Source organism: Phoenix dactylifera, chromosome 10 (assembly GCF_051530095.1).
Source record: "Phoenix dactylifera cultivar Ajwa chromosome 10, Ajwa_hap1_PhDact_Kaust_v1.1, whole genome shotgun sequence".
NCBI lineage: Eukaryota > Viridiplantae > Streptophyta > Magnoliopsida > Arecales > Arecaceae > Phoenix > Phoenix dactylifera.
Genome location: NC_143199.1, coordinates 22,073,144 through 22,086,227, shown reverse-complemented (window position 1 = coordinate 22,086,227; position 13,084 = coordinate 22,073,144). Strand labels below are relative to the sequence as shown.

Genomic DNA, 13,084 nt, shown 5'->3' with positions numbered 1-13,084 from the left:
TGATGGCATCTCCTCAAATCATCAAATGCACGGCCACCAAGATTAAAAGGTATTCAGCATTTCTTATCTCTTAAAGTATGAACTAGAAATTCTACTGGGTGTATTCATACCCATAATGTATGAAATGCCCGTTTCAGCCAAAAAAAAAGTATGAATTAGAAAAGCTCTTTATTTCAGAAATAAAGAGATGTTACGACCAGATATTTGTACCATTGGATGCTGGACTAGTTTCATTCTTGCATTGTTATGTTACCCCCTGGCACATGAATTTGGAGCACGTCACATAGAAAAACCTGAAAGCATCTTTTGAGCAGGTTGCCTCCCTCATGATGCTTATAGCTGGTGCTATGAAGCCATTATAATTTTGCCCTTCATTCCTGGGCAAATGATCGGAAATTACTGCCGGCATGGATTTGCCAACTTCACCAGTAATCTTCTACAATTCACCATGACTGACAATCTTAAATATCGACCTAATGTTGATTGAAGTATTCTTTATTAGTCTGATCTCTTGTAGTCTTGCTAGTGCTATTTCTACACTGCCTCGTTTAATGGAATCTGAGGGTTTTATTGAGTAGTCTTCGGTTATTATCCTCTGATGAGCCAAAGAGGTATGGTCATTATTTCTGCACTTCCTCAAGTCATTTATCTTCATAATGTCTCTTTTGCTAGCTAGAGATATGGTAAAAGAAGGTTTCTAATTCAAAGTGATTCCTTTTCCCAAGGGGATCATCTGTTCGGCTTCCTCCAAAAGTATCTCTTTTCCTTATAAAGGCATCCCAAGGGTAGCAAATTCTTTTGGGGTTCTATTAGATTCATAGGCTAAATGTGATGAGGGAAAACATCTTTACTCTTATGAAATGGTAGTTTTTTGTGGAAAATTTGGAAGATATTCCCCCTTTGTCTTCTTACATCTTTTAGAGTCTAAATCCAAGGTGACCATTGTGTACAGTAGCTCAGCAAAACCTAAGGCAGCAATCAAGCTACCTTGACAATCAAGTCTCACAAGCTGACCTTGCAGGCAAGCATCACAACTAGGGTTTATGAATGGGAGTGTTGAAAAATTTGCTGATAAGGGAGTTGTTGAGCCCCATGAAGCCAAGATGGCAGTCAGCTTCTTTCGATTTTTCTGATATTTTGTACATTTTTCCTTCATTTTTCTGACATATTAAAATTTATTAGTTCATATGCCATAGTACCAAAATAATAAATCAGCACCAATGAAATTCCAATCCGTAGAAACTTGCCTGGAATTTGTCATCGTTCCACATCAAGCAGATCGATGCCTTTCCAGTTTTCTCGAGAAATCTTTGGGGAGCAATCTTGGAGTGCCTCTTCCAAAGTATTATGCTTGTTAAAATGCAAGTGTAATCCATATCGCGCTTGCCTAAACAAGTTCATTAACATCTTCTCGCATCTTTTTCTGTCCGTCTCTAATATATGAAACCTTGAATGCAAGAATAGACATACATAACCTTATTGTTACTTTCATACTAAGTAAATGTGTTACATAAAAAAAATAATAAATCCAAACACAAAACCTTAAATCACTTTTTTATTACATGGAGTTGCTCAAATGCTTTGTCCTTTTCACGATTTTTTATATCCTTCAATTTCATTGGCACTGGGATGAACTCCCGAGATATGATCCCAAGTTCAGATGATAAGTTGAAAAATTGCATATAACTCAAAGGTCTCCCCTTCTCTTCGATCGATCGTAGTTGATATAGAGAATGTATTTGCAAAAAGATTAGTGCTTAATAATTCTTTAGATAGGTTCATGTGCCAATCAAAAATATAGCCAACTTATTTTTATCACATGTATTATACAAATAGAGGGTGCAAATATGATAGAGTATTTGATACCTTGAACCTTACTGATGCTTCTCAAGCATGTGTGGAGAGTGGTTTGCGTAGACTTGGATGACCTTGATGTATCATTTGCTCAGACTCGGATGCCCTCTTATTAGCATGACCTAAATATTTTTATAATTCCAATTCCCAATCATATCATAAGAAAGGGAAATGATTTTTATATTAAATATATCAAGCAATGACGTAAAATATAAATAAAGAAAAAATCAGCAAGCATACCCTAAAGATATGATGAATTAACATGTAACTTGAATAATTCATAAAAACTTAGAATCTTGCCGATGCTACTTGTGCGTGTCCTGAGTGGCTTGCTCCTGCTTAGGTGATCTTGATGTATTTGTTGGCATGATATCGTATGTAGTAGACATTGCACTTGCAGCTCTCTTCTTAGCACGACCTCCTGGTGCCATTAGTGATCTCTACTACGAAGACAAATAATTAGAAACACAAGAGCACAAGTTCAGAAGTTTAGAAAAATGAGAATAATGATTTTCAATTTGTATTCATAAATATAAGGCACTCGATAGTAATAATAACCACCAACCAAAAATTTATAAATAAAACCATGGTGATCATGAAAGAAAGCAATTGTGTAGTTCAGCTAAATCAATATATAGAAAATAGAAAAAATTACATCATAGGATCTATATTACTATCATCCTCAATACATTGGATCAACCTCACAAGTTTTATAATATTCTATCATTGTTCCATCTTCTTTATGACTATCTTTATTGGTAGTACAAGACAATTTATATGAAGGCTTATGAGCATATCATTCAACCAGTCCCTATATGCAGCAAAGTGCCCACACTCCATTTGAATTGTTGCTCGCCCATCATGATCTACAACGCACCCAACTCTATTGCCATGACACATTTGATTAATTTATGGTGGTGCTTGTAGGTTTCACCAAGTCAAAAACATACTGGATCCAGAGCACTGGAGAAGTGCCTCCCACCTATGCATGGGATTTAGACCTCCTCTCAAGGAGATGCAAGGCAATTGCCTCTTCTCCCCTCTCAACAAAATGACAAAAGGACTAGTGTGTAGGAGTGGTAATTGGACAGGTTTTGTGGATGTGAATGAATGTGAACTAAATGCTTTGGTTGACACTCTTGGTGGAGTGTTGACAGGTTTTGCGGATGTGAATGAATGTGAAATAAATGCTTTGGTTGACACTCTGGTGGAGTGCGTGTTAAACTTGACAGGTTTTGTGGATGTGAATGAACGTGAAATAAATGCTTTGGTTGATACTATGGTTAATATTCTAGGTGATACACTAAAAAAAAGCAAGATTTTTCGTCATTTTTTTTGACGCTAGAAAAAAGCGTCGAAAAATTTGGATTCAGTGCCAATCTTTGTCGATGCTTCCAAAAAAATGTCGATAAACCTTCAAAATCGACGGCGCTTTTTAAGCGCCGTCGAAGGCCAAATCCATTCAAATATCAGCCTCCTGTCGATCAATGTCCCTTATAAGCGTCTCCTCTCCTCTCCTTCTCCCTCCGGCGCCGACATCAATCCACCGCCTCCCCCCGCTCTCTCACCTCCATCCCGGGCCCCGATCGGCGTGCTCTATTCCACTTCTCCACCGTCGTCGACCTTGCTCTCCATCCCGAACCAGATCCGGCAGTGCTCGTGGATCCTAATGACTCCACTGTTCAAAAGGACCTGGCACTCCGCCGCTCCGGCCTCCACCACAGCGGCAGCGCCAGCAGGAATTCCCGCTTGCCTCCGCCTCCTCCCCCCCTCTGTCGTCGCCATAACCGTCCACGCCAAACTAGGCTCCAAGGTCACCACGATCACAGGTTCGCTCCCTCCCTGCAACCCCCCTCCTTTGATCACCCATTGCTATTTTGTCGCATTAAAACCGTAGTTTTCCTTCCGTCCGTCGGCCTCATGTCGGATCCTATTTTAATTAAACCCTAATCCCATTTAATTAGAACCCACATTTGACAAGTGTTCCTTGAATTTCGTAAATTGTGATGATCTTAAGGGCATTAGGGTAATTTCACAACAGTGAAGGGTTAGGTGACTCTTCACGGGTGTAACCACCTGCAGTGTTTGATCTCTGGAGAGGACTATAAATAGCCTGCTAGACCCCTTCTCTAATACACGCATTAAGAGCTATCTCTCCACAAAATCTTTCGCTAATCTCTGTTTAGATCAGAGTTAATTCCTGTTGATCGTGGGATGCGGATCAGATTGCTTGCACGCATCTCGAAGTTTTAAGATGGATTTAGCGAATCAAGGTATGATTTATGAATCATTAAGTTTGATTATTCCATCAATGGTATCAGAGCGGGTTGACCCAACTGATCCTTGAGTCGACCCAAAAAGAGTTAAGTCGACCCAAGTGAAGGAAGGCTGAAATACAAGGTTCTGTGTTTCCTGAGAGGGTCGACCCCAATGTTGCATGAGTCGACCCAAGTGAAAGTTGGGTCGACCCCAGTGAAAGTTGAGTCGACCGCAAGTCTGATGAACAGTGGGTTGAGTCGATCCCAGAAAAGTTTGGGTCGACCCAAGCACGGAAAGAAGCATAACGGCTAGTTCTACAGAAGTACTTTTTGTCCTTCCAACAGCAAGTAACGGCTAGTTTTTGAAATCTGACCAATGGGGGGTGTCCAATGGATGAGGACAACTATTTAAAAGGACACTATTCATCAGAAAAAAGATCCTTTTGCAAAATATCAAAGCTTACACAAGAAAGACAAGAGCCCTAACTTTCTTTATTCAAGTGCTTCACTCAAGAGTCAAAAGGAAGTGGTTGAGCAGATTCCAAGAGACATTAAGAGCTCCATCCATCCTTGAAGAGTGAAGCATTCTTGACAAAGAAGAAAGAAGTCTCATCAAGCGATAACTATATTCTAAACTCTTCTTTGTAGCTTATAATTGTTATATTTGCTCATATAGGAGTTTCAGTCTTCTTCTTCTCTTTTAATCACCTTGTAAAGGTTTGTTGGTGAGCCCGTAAAACCAACGGTGTAGGTTTATTGGTGAACCCGTAAAACCAATTGTGAAGGTTCGTTGGTAAGCCCGTAAAACCAACATAGATTTTTGGTGATCCCGGAAAACCAAAGTGTAAAGGTTTTTGGATTGTGAGCCCGGAAAACAATCCAACTGTAATCCGCGGGATTATAGTGAATTCCCAAGGGGTCGCTTGGGGAGTGGACGTAGGTGCTTAGGAGAGCACCGAACCACTATACTTCTTGTGTGTTTGCATTGTATATTGGTTTTAACTTCACTCACTTATCGATTGACTAAATTAAGATAGTAAAAATTTAGAGAAACCAATTCATCCCCCCCCTCTTGGCTTATCACCTTGGGCAACAAGTGGTATCAGAGCAAGGTGCTCACATAGTATTTGTTGATCTCACAATCAAGAGACAAAGATCATGACAACCCAAGTAGGATATTCTATGAGTGAGGGGCAATCCACAAATAGACCTCCTCAGTTTAATGGCTCAAATTACACATACTGAAAAGTTAGGATGAGGATATTCATTCAAGCTCTAGACTATGAATTATGGAATATCATAACTAGAGGACCACACACACCCACAATTAGTATAGAGGGCACACTCATTCCCAAACCAGAAATGGATTGGAATGAGGGTGATAGAAGACTAGCACAACTAAATGCAAAAGCAATAAATGTACTTTACTGTTCACTAGATATAAGTGAATTCAATAGAATATCTACATGCATCTTTGCGAAAGAAATTTGGGATAAACTAGAGGTCACACATGAAGGAACTAATCAAGTCAAGGAGTCAAAAATAAACATATTAATTCATAGGTATGAGTTGTTTAAAATTGAGTCCACTGAGTCCATAACTGAAATGTTTACTCGATTCACAGAAATCATAAATGGACTAAAAAGTTTAGAAAAGTCTTATACTAACTCTGATTTAGTGCGAAAAAATCTCAGATCTCTACCAAGAGTTTGGGAGGCCAAAGTAACAGCAATTCAAGAAGCAAAGGACCTCAATACATTGCAATTGGAAGAACTTCTAGGATCACTCATGACCCATGAGTTGACCATGCGGCAAAATTCAGAAGATGAGGTCAAGAAAAGAAAGACCATTGCCTTAAAGTCTACCACTCCAAAACAGGAAACTGAATCGGAAGAATCTGATGATGAGGAGGAATTTGATGAAGAAGGAATGGCTATGCTTGGAAGAAAATTTAGAAAATTTATGAGAGGAAAGAAGAAATTTCATAAAAAGAAGCCCTTCTTCAAAGGTAGCTCAAGCAAAGAAAAAGGTAAGGACAAAGAAAAGAAAAAGAAAACACCAATTTGCTATGAGTGCAACAAGCCCGGGCATTTCAAGATAGATTGTCCGGAATTGAAGTGGATGGCAAGAAAACTCAAGAAGAAGAACTTCATGGCTGAATGGAGTGAAAGTGAGGAGTCAAGTTCGGAAGAGGAAGATCAACAAGAGACGGCCCAAATCTGTCATATGGCCAATGACGATGAGGTAGATTCTGAACTTGAATGTGATTTTACTGTTGAAGAATTACATGATGCATTTTTAGAACTCATGGAAGAACACAAAAAATTAATCAATAAAAATAAAGTTCTAAAAGATGAAAATCAATCTCTTATCAAAGATAAGCAGAAAATATCTAATGACTATGAAACATTAAGTAGGAGATTCACAAATGAAACTAAGAATTTAATTGCTGAAAATATCAAGCTAAAAGAAGATGCAGAAAAATACAAATCCTTATTGGACAAGTTTACAACTTAGTTCAACTAAACTAAATATGATTCTTGATAGTCAAAAGGCAGTATATGATAAGGCTGGTTTGGGATATAAAATAAATAGGAAACAAAAATACTTAAAGAACATATTTGTGAAAGCCAAAAATGAAAATATAATTTGTCATTGCTGCAATAAATTAGGACATAAAGCATATGAATGTAACTATAGAAAGTCTAGCTACAACAAATTGAGTAATAATTACAAGCGTAAATATAAGAAAGTTTGGGTTCCAAAAGGAACATCAAGTACTAATCCTAAAGGACCCAACTTAGTTTGGGTACCTAAAGCATACTCTTGATCTTGATTGCAGGGGTGTCTTGCAGCTAATAAGGTGGATAAACGATGGTATCTAGATAGTGGCTGTTCAAGACACATGACAGGTGACGTAGAATAATTTGTCACCTTGGAATCTAAGAAGGGTGGAGTAGTAACCTATAGAGACAATGGAAAAGGATTTATCATTGGAAAGGGTAAAATTTTTATTACTCCATCTACCTTTATAGAAAATGTCTTATTAGTTAATGGTTTGAAACATAACCTACTTAGCATAAGTCAATTTTGTGATAAAGGTTTTAAAGTCACATTTGAAGCCTCAGTATGCATTGTCACGCCCCGGACCCGGATCCGTGACACGGCCGTGCTATTGCCGACTACCGCCCACAATAGCACGCAGCCTCATACCTGGGTAACAGGGTAGTCAAACCAACCAAATCTTTTCATATGAAAGCATTCTTAATACAACATGCTGGTCAGTACCCAAATACAGAGCTTCTATGTAGTTTATGTACACAAAAGTATACTTGCTTTACCCCAAAAGAAAGAAGCCCTGATACCAAATTAACGTGTCTCTGGCAGCTATCAGTGATGAGGATCTGAAAGAAAAAGTAAATGAACGGATATGAGCTACACGGCTCAGTAAGTAATCATACATAATCTTACCGGATCGAACATAACGGTAACCATGTTTATGCAGGGTTTGAGAAGCTGACATGCATATTTATCTAATCATCATCATGGCATAATATGTATGCAATTTAAAGGAGATAGCGGTTATAGCAAAATACAACATTTCATAAGGATATATTCAAAAACCCGTTGTAAAACAATGTATGCTTTGGCCAAGCACGTTCATAAATGTCACGGCCCGCCTGCGCAGGGCACGTGACTATCGGGCCCACATGAGGGGTAAACACGGGGCTCCCCTGCCAGATGTTGGCCGGTTTCGGGGCTTCACGCAAGCGTCCTTCACCCCTCACCGATTTTGCTTCTCCCCAAAAACACATCTGCAGGATTTGGAAGCACCCGCCTCATATACCCAATCTCTGAAACGAGCCTCATGATCATGCTTCAAATATCATTTTCATAAAGTATGCAATTTAAACAAAGCAGTATTGTAAATCATAAAATTTTCATAAAACATGCACATGAAACCGTGCCCCCGGCATACCGTGGTCATGCTCTTAAATGCTACTGCGAAGTCATTCTTGGCCACTGGCGGGACCGGCTCAGTTATTAGGCGGCCACTGGCGGGGCTGGCTCAGTCATTCTCGGCCACTGGCAAGGCCGGCTCAGTTACATTGGGTCAGTAGCTCTTAAGAGTTCATAAATAATGCTCCGTATAGGTAGTACCTCATAGATGCTACGGCGAATTGTTTAATGGTCACTGGCGGGGCCTGCTCAGTTATTAGTCGGCCACTGGCGGGGCTGGCTCAGTCATTATCGGCCACTGGCAAGGCCGGCTCAGTTGCATTCGGCCCGTAGCATTAGTAGTTCTTAGGTACCCCCTTACAAGCAATATGCAGCTAGAGCAAATCATTATTACTCTTTACACTCATGCTAAGAAAAATCATAACATGGAACTCCATTCATTTTGCATGTATCACAAGAGCTATGAAAACATAATATGTGCACAACTATGAATCATGTGACTGACATGTACCACTCATGTTCATATTTCATAACTCATATCTTAGCATGTAACGTAATCCCAGTATTTTGTAGGCATAACGGAATATAAAACATATATCATCATATCTTGTATAACTAGAGCATGTCAGATACACATATCATTCTTAGCCTACAGTACATGCATAACATGTTAAATTTCATGTACGATCCATAAAGATTAGGGCAGGTTACTTACATTCTTCACTAATCATGCATACAATTCAAATTGTATAAAAAACACTGGTTCATCTTATAAAATGTAATACAGGATCTACGATAAGATTAAGGCAGATTACTTACTTCAATTCGCTTTCCAAATTGCTCAAGTCCAGGTGACAGATCCTTAATCACCTAAATCATGTCATAATAACAATATGTTATTTCCTTTTCTACCTGAAATTTAGCCCAAGCCTAATTCCTCTGTATTGGGGTCTTGGCTGGGCTCATAAGTCTTAATTGGCCTTCCGATTGGCCACTAAGCTTAATTCCCAACTTAATTGGGTTTAATTTCGGGTTTAGGGTCACTGTGACCCGTTTGGGCCTGAGTCAGGGTCAATCCGGAATCAATTTGGCCCCCAAATTAATTACATTGGCTTGAATTGGGCTTAACGTGTTTCGGATCCGAACCCGATTCCGGTCCGTTAACCCACTCTTTTCTTTTCTCTTCTCATTTTCTTTCTTTTCTTTTCTTTTTCTTTTCTTTTCTTTTTTTTTTTTGTTTCTCTTTTTCTTTCTTTTTCTTTTTCTTTTTCTTCTCTTCTCCTTTTTCTTTTCTTCTCCTTCCCGAAGCTTCCTCTCCTCCCTTCTTCTTTCATCCCGATCTCCCCTTCCTCTTTTCTCCGACGATGGGAGCACGACGAGCGGAAAGGGAGGTCGATGGTCTCCTCCTCACGGGGAGGGGGTCGGACCGCGATCGGCGACGCCCGCAGCCGAGCTCTCGGCTTCTTCGGTCGAGCCCGCGGCCGAGCTCTCGGCTTCCCCGGCCGAGCCCGCACCGGCGACGCTCACGGCCGTACACGGGCAAGTCCCCTCCTCCTCTCCTTTTTCTCTCTCTCCTTGGTTCCGATCGGAAGCCCTAGCCATTTCGGCCGATCCTCCGGTCTTCTTCTTCTCCTCCGGCCGGATCTACGGCCTCTTCCTCCTCTCTCTCTTTCTTTCTTTCTTTCTTTTCTTTGGTCCTTCCCTCCGGCACCACCCCATATTCTCTCTCTCACTCCCAAACCCTCTCTCTTCCTCTCTCCATTCTTCCCCTGTGAAGGAAGAAGGGGGGTTTGGGAGGGCCGAGCCACAGTCGGCGGTGCCATGGCCGAGCTCGCGGCGTCCACAGCCGCGCCTGCGGCGGCCCTCTCTTCTCCCACGGGGAAGAGATGCCGGGAGAAGCCGGCGGCACTGCGGGATGCCCGCAGCCGCTCCCCTTGGTCTGCCATCAATCCCCTTCCTCCCTTCTTTCTTTGTTTCTTTGTTGTCTTGCACAAAACAGGGGGAGAGAAGGAAGGGGGCTTACCTGGCTTTTTGCCCTTCCTCTTGGAGCTTCAGGGTTCCTTCGCCTTCGGCTCCAGGGCTTCGGCTCTCTCTCCCGTTCAGTGTTCTTGGGGGTCTGTGACTTAGGGTTGCCGGCAGAGGCTTAAATCATTGTTTAGAGGATGAAACCCCCCTCTGAGAGGTCCCATCCTCTCTTTTCCTCCATACTTAGGGACTGGCCGCCGCCCCCCCTGTCTCCGGCGCGCCGGCAACGGCTGCCAGCAGGGGGTGCGGTAACCCCTCCCTGTCGGTCTTATCCCTTCGTTTTTTTTTTTTTTTTTTAAACATTATAACAGCACCGCCCACAGTGAAATTTGGGCCCAAACCTTAACTGGGCCTATTCCTTATTGGGCCTAGTAGGTTCTGGGCCCGGACATTACATCCTACCCCCCTTAAAATAAATTTCGTCCTCGAAATTAAACATACCTTAGGTTTTGGTTTTTAAAAGTAGTCAACCATTGAGTCATCCTCGAGATCTCAGTTAGTCTCTCTCTCGGAGTACCTACTGATAAGATTTTGACATACAAAGTCATGGCATCTCAAAACTTGAACCTTTCCATCTATGACACGTAGGAGTTCTTTGATCTCTTTCAAAAGAGGACTAATCTTCCAACCTTAGATTTTAAATGCTATGATTCTTGGCCCAAGAAATTAATTGCTCTCGATTAAGTCCACACAACGGTCATAATCGGGTTAATAGAAATAGGTGAGAGCATTAGCATCAAATACTTTTCATAATCTATAATCCTCTTTCTTCTCTTAACTTTGCCTACAATTTAATGATCAACCTTTATCCTAGCAAAACCTCAAACCCCTTTCGAAGAGAAAGATTGAAAATGTTATAGCTAGGTGTAGGGGCCATTCCAGGTCTAAGCCCTAAGGAACCATCAATCCGTTAATACTAAATTTAAGATGCTCAAAATCTTTCAGGAATTGCCACAATAGAAAAACTCACTGGTGAAATTATATAGCTGTCTCCAGATTATTCAGAGAATCAACAACACTTTTCTCCATTAAAATTCTAATTCAAATTTTTCAATAATTCTATTCATCAATACAGTTTCATTATTAGATCTTATCAAAAGAATAAGGTCTAACATTTTCAGATTTGATTCTTTTGGTAGGTGATCTAAATCAAACTTTTCTCTTATACACAAAAATCTACATCTCAATTCTGAATAAGAACTTCGAGTTTCTTTGTCAAAGTATCAACTGCTCTCGATTACCCGATCTATCACAAGATTAGATCATAAACAACTTCAATCCACCCTTGATAGATATTCATCAAAGTCAATTGACAACCTCAATTTCTTTCAATCGAATAAAGGATGGATATTAATTAAAAATTTCAAGCTTCAAATTTAGGAGGGAGAAGGTTCATACCAACATATTCTAGATCCAAGATCAAAATCGATGATCTATTAATTCATGTCAAAAGATGCTAAGAAGTTTCTTAGCATGACATAAAACTGGAGAATCTAGGATAGCACAGTGCTATCCAGAAATCAGAACATTCTCCTTTTATTTATCCAGAAAAATCTTACTACACAAGAAAACAGATCAAATCTTTTGTTATTAAAACTTTCCGAATCAAAAGAATAATACTTCTGGCCAACTTAGATAAATAATTCAGATCACTATGTTTTCGTTGCGCATTCTGATCAAATTCCTTTGAATTCACAAATAACTTTTGATCAACATACTATTTGCCTACAAACAGGACTATTCAATACCTCATGGATATTTGCACTACAAATCTTTCCTCCATCTAGATTGAATTTTACATTTCCAGCAACTTCAGCCATAAAAATGAGCCTTCTTTCCTAATAAGAGATTAACTCTCAAGTCATCTTAGAACATTTTAGGCTCGGAATTGTATAAACTTCTGAAAATTATTTCTTAGTATCCCAATCTATTATATTAGGTATCCTTAAATTGCATGAACAATAATCTGCCCTATTTTAGCATTGCTAGAAGGTGATTCTCGATCTCACATATCCGTTAAAAGAAAGAGATGCATACTTTTGTCGTAAGATCTTTATTTAAAAATCTTCTTCTTTTGTGCTCCTTCCACTAGACGATGATATGTAAAATTATCATCCATTACTTTCACCTTCCTCATGAAACAATTTAAACTTGCTTCTCAATGATAAACGAAGGCATTTAGTAATTGCTCATCTATTAGAGATGAAACACTTTATTCCAAATCTTAGAAGCAGGGATTGCTAAATACAAACTCCTGAAACATCATGTGCTATTGGGCATGTTCCCATATCAACTCTATTGCTGATTCCACTCGCATTTCCTAATGACCCCATGTCATCATCATTCTCTCTTCTTCTTTTTTTTTTTTTTGTCAAAACATCAACTAATATTCGTTTAATTGATTTATCACAGGATCACAAACTACTGCACTTTATCCATAGTAGAACATTTGAGCCTAAAATATTCTTCAACATTGAAAATTATTCTCAGAATTTACTAAATGACTTCCAATCGAAATATTAATCTTGCATTATAATTTGCAAAGATCTAATATTTCACATTCCAAGTAAACAAAGGAGAAATTCTTAAATCTCATTTCTCAAATATACTTTCTTTCTATATAATAGTTGCCTGCATAATTGTCATACAGATTTTATCCTCGAAGAATATTAAAAAATATCTTTCCTTGTCCAAGCCTTAAACAACTTATGCATGAACCCTATCTTGCCATCAAAATAATTAACTTCAAACTAGAAGTATTATCCACAATACTCAGTATCAAGTTAAACTTTCAAAATCACATATATACTGATACGCACTGTACTTTAATATTCCATGGCTGGTACTCCACTTAATATTAGTCAAAATATACTTTAATCATAATCCAAATACAAATTACTCCATCGAGAAATCTCCAAACTAGCTTATTCTTATTTTGCCATGGCTTGCTAGCATCCTAATTCAAAATACCAAAATCCTTAGTAATC

The 13,084-nt window shown here is 39.4% G+C and overlaps 1 long non-coding RNA gene across 1 annotated transcript; it reads right to left on the bottom strand.

Moving 5' to 3' along the window:
- Window positions 1–1,247: 1,247 nt before the first annotated feature.
- On the bottom strand, window positions 1,248–3,096 carry LOC148702309 (uncharacterized). Its single transcript, XR_015969309.2, has 2 exons — window positions 2,095–3,096; window positions 1,248–1,976 (listed from the first exon to the last, which is right to left on the bottom strand). It is a non-coding gene; the product is annotated as an uncharacterized LOC148702309 (long non-coding RNA).
- Between the last annotated feature and the right edge of the window lie 9,988 nt (window positions 3,097–13,084).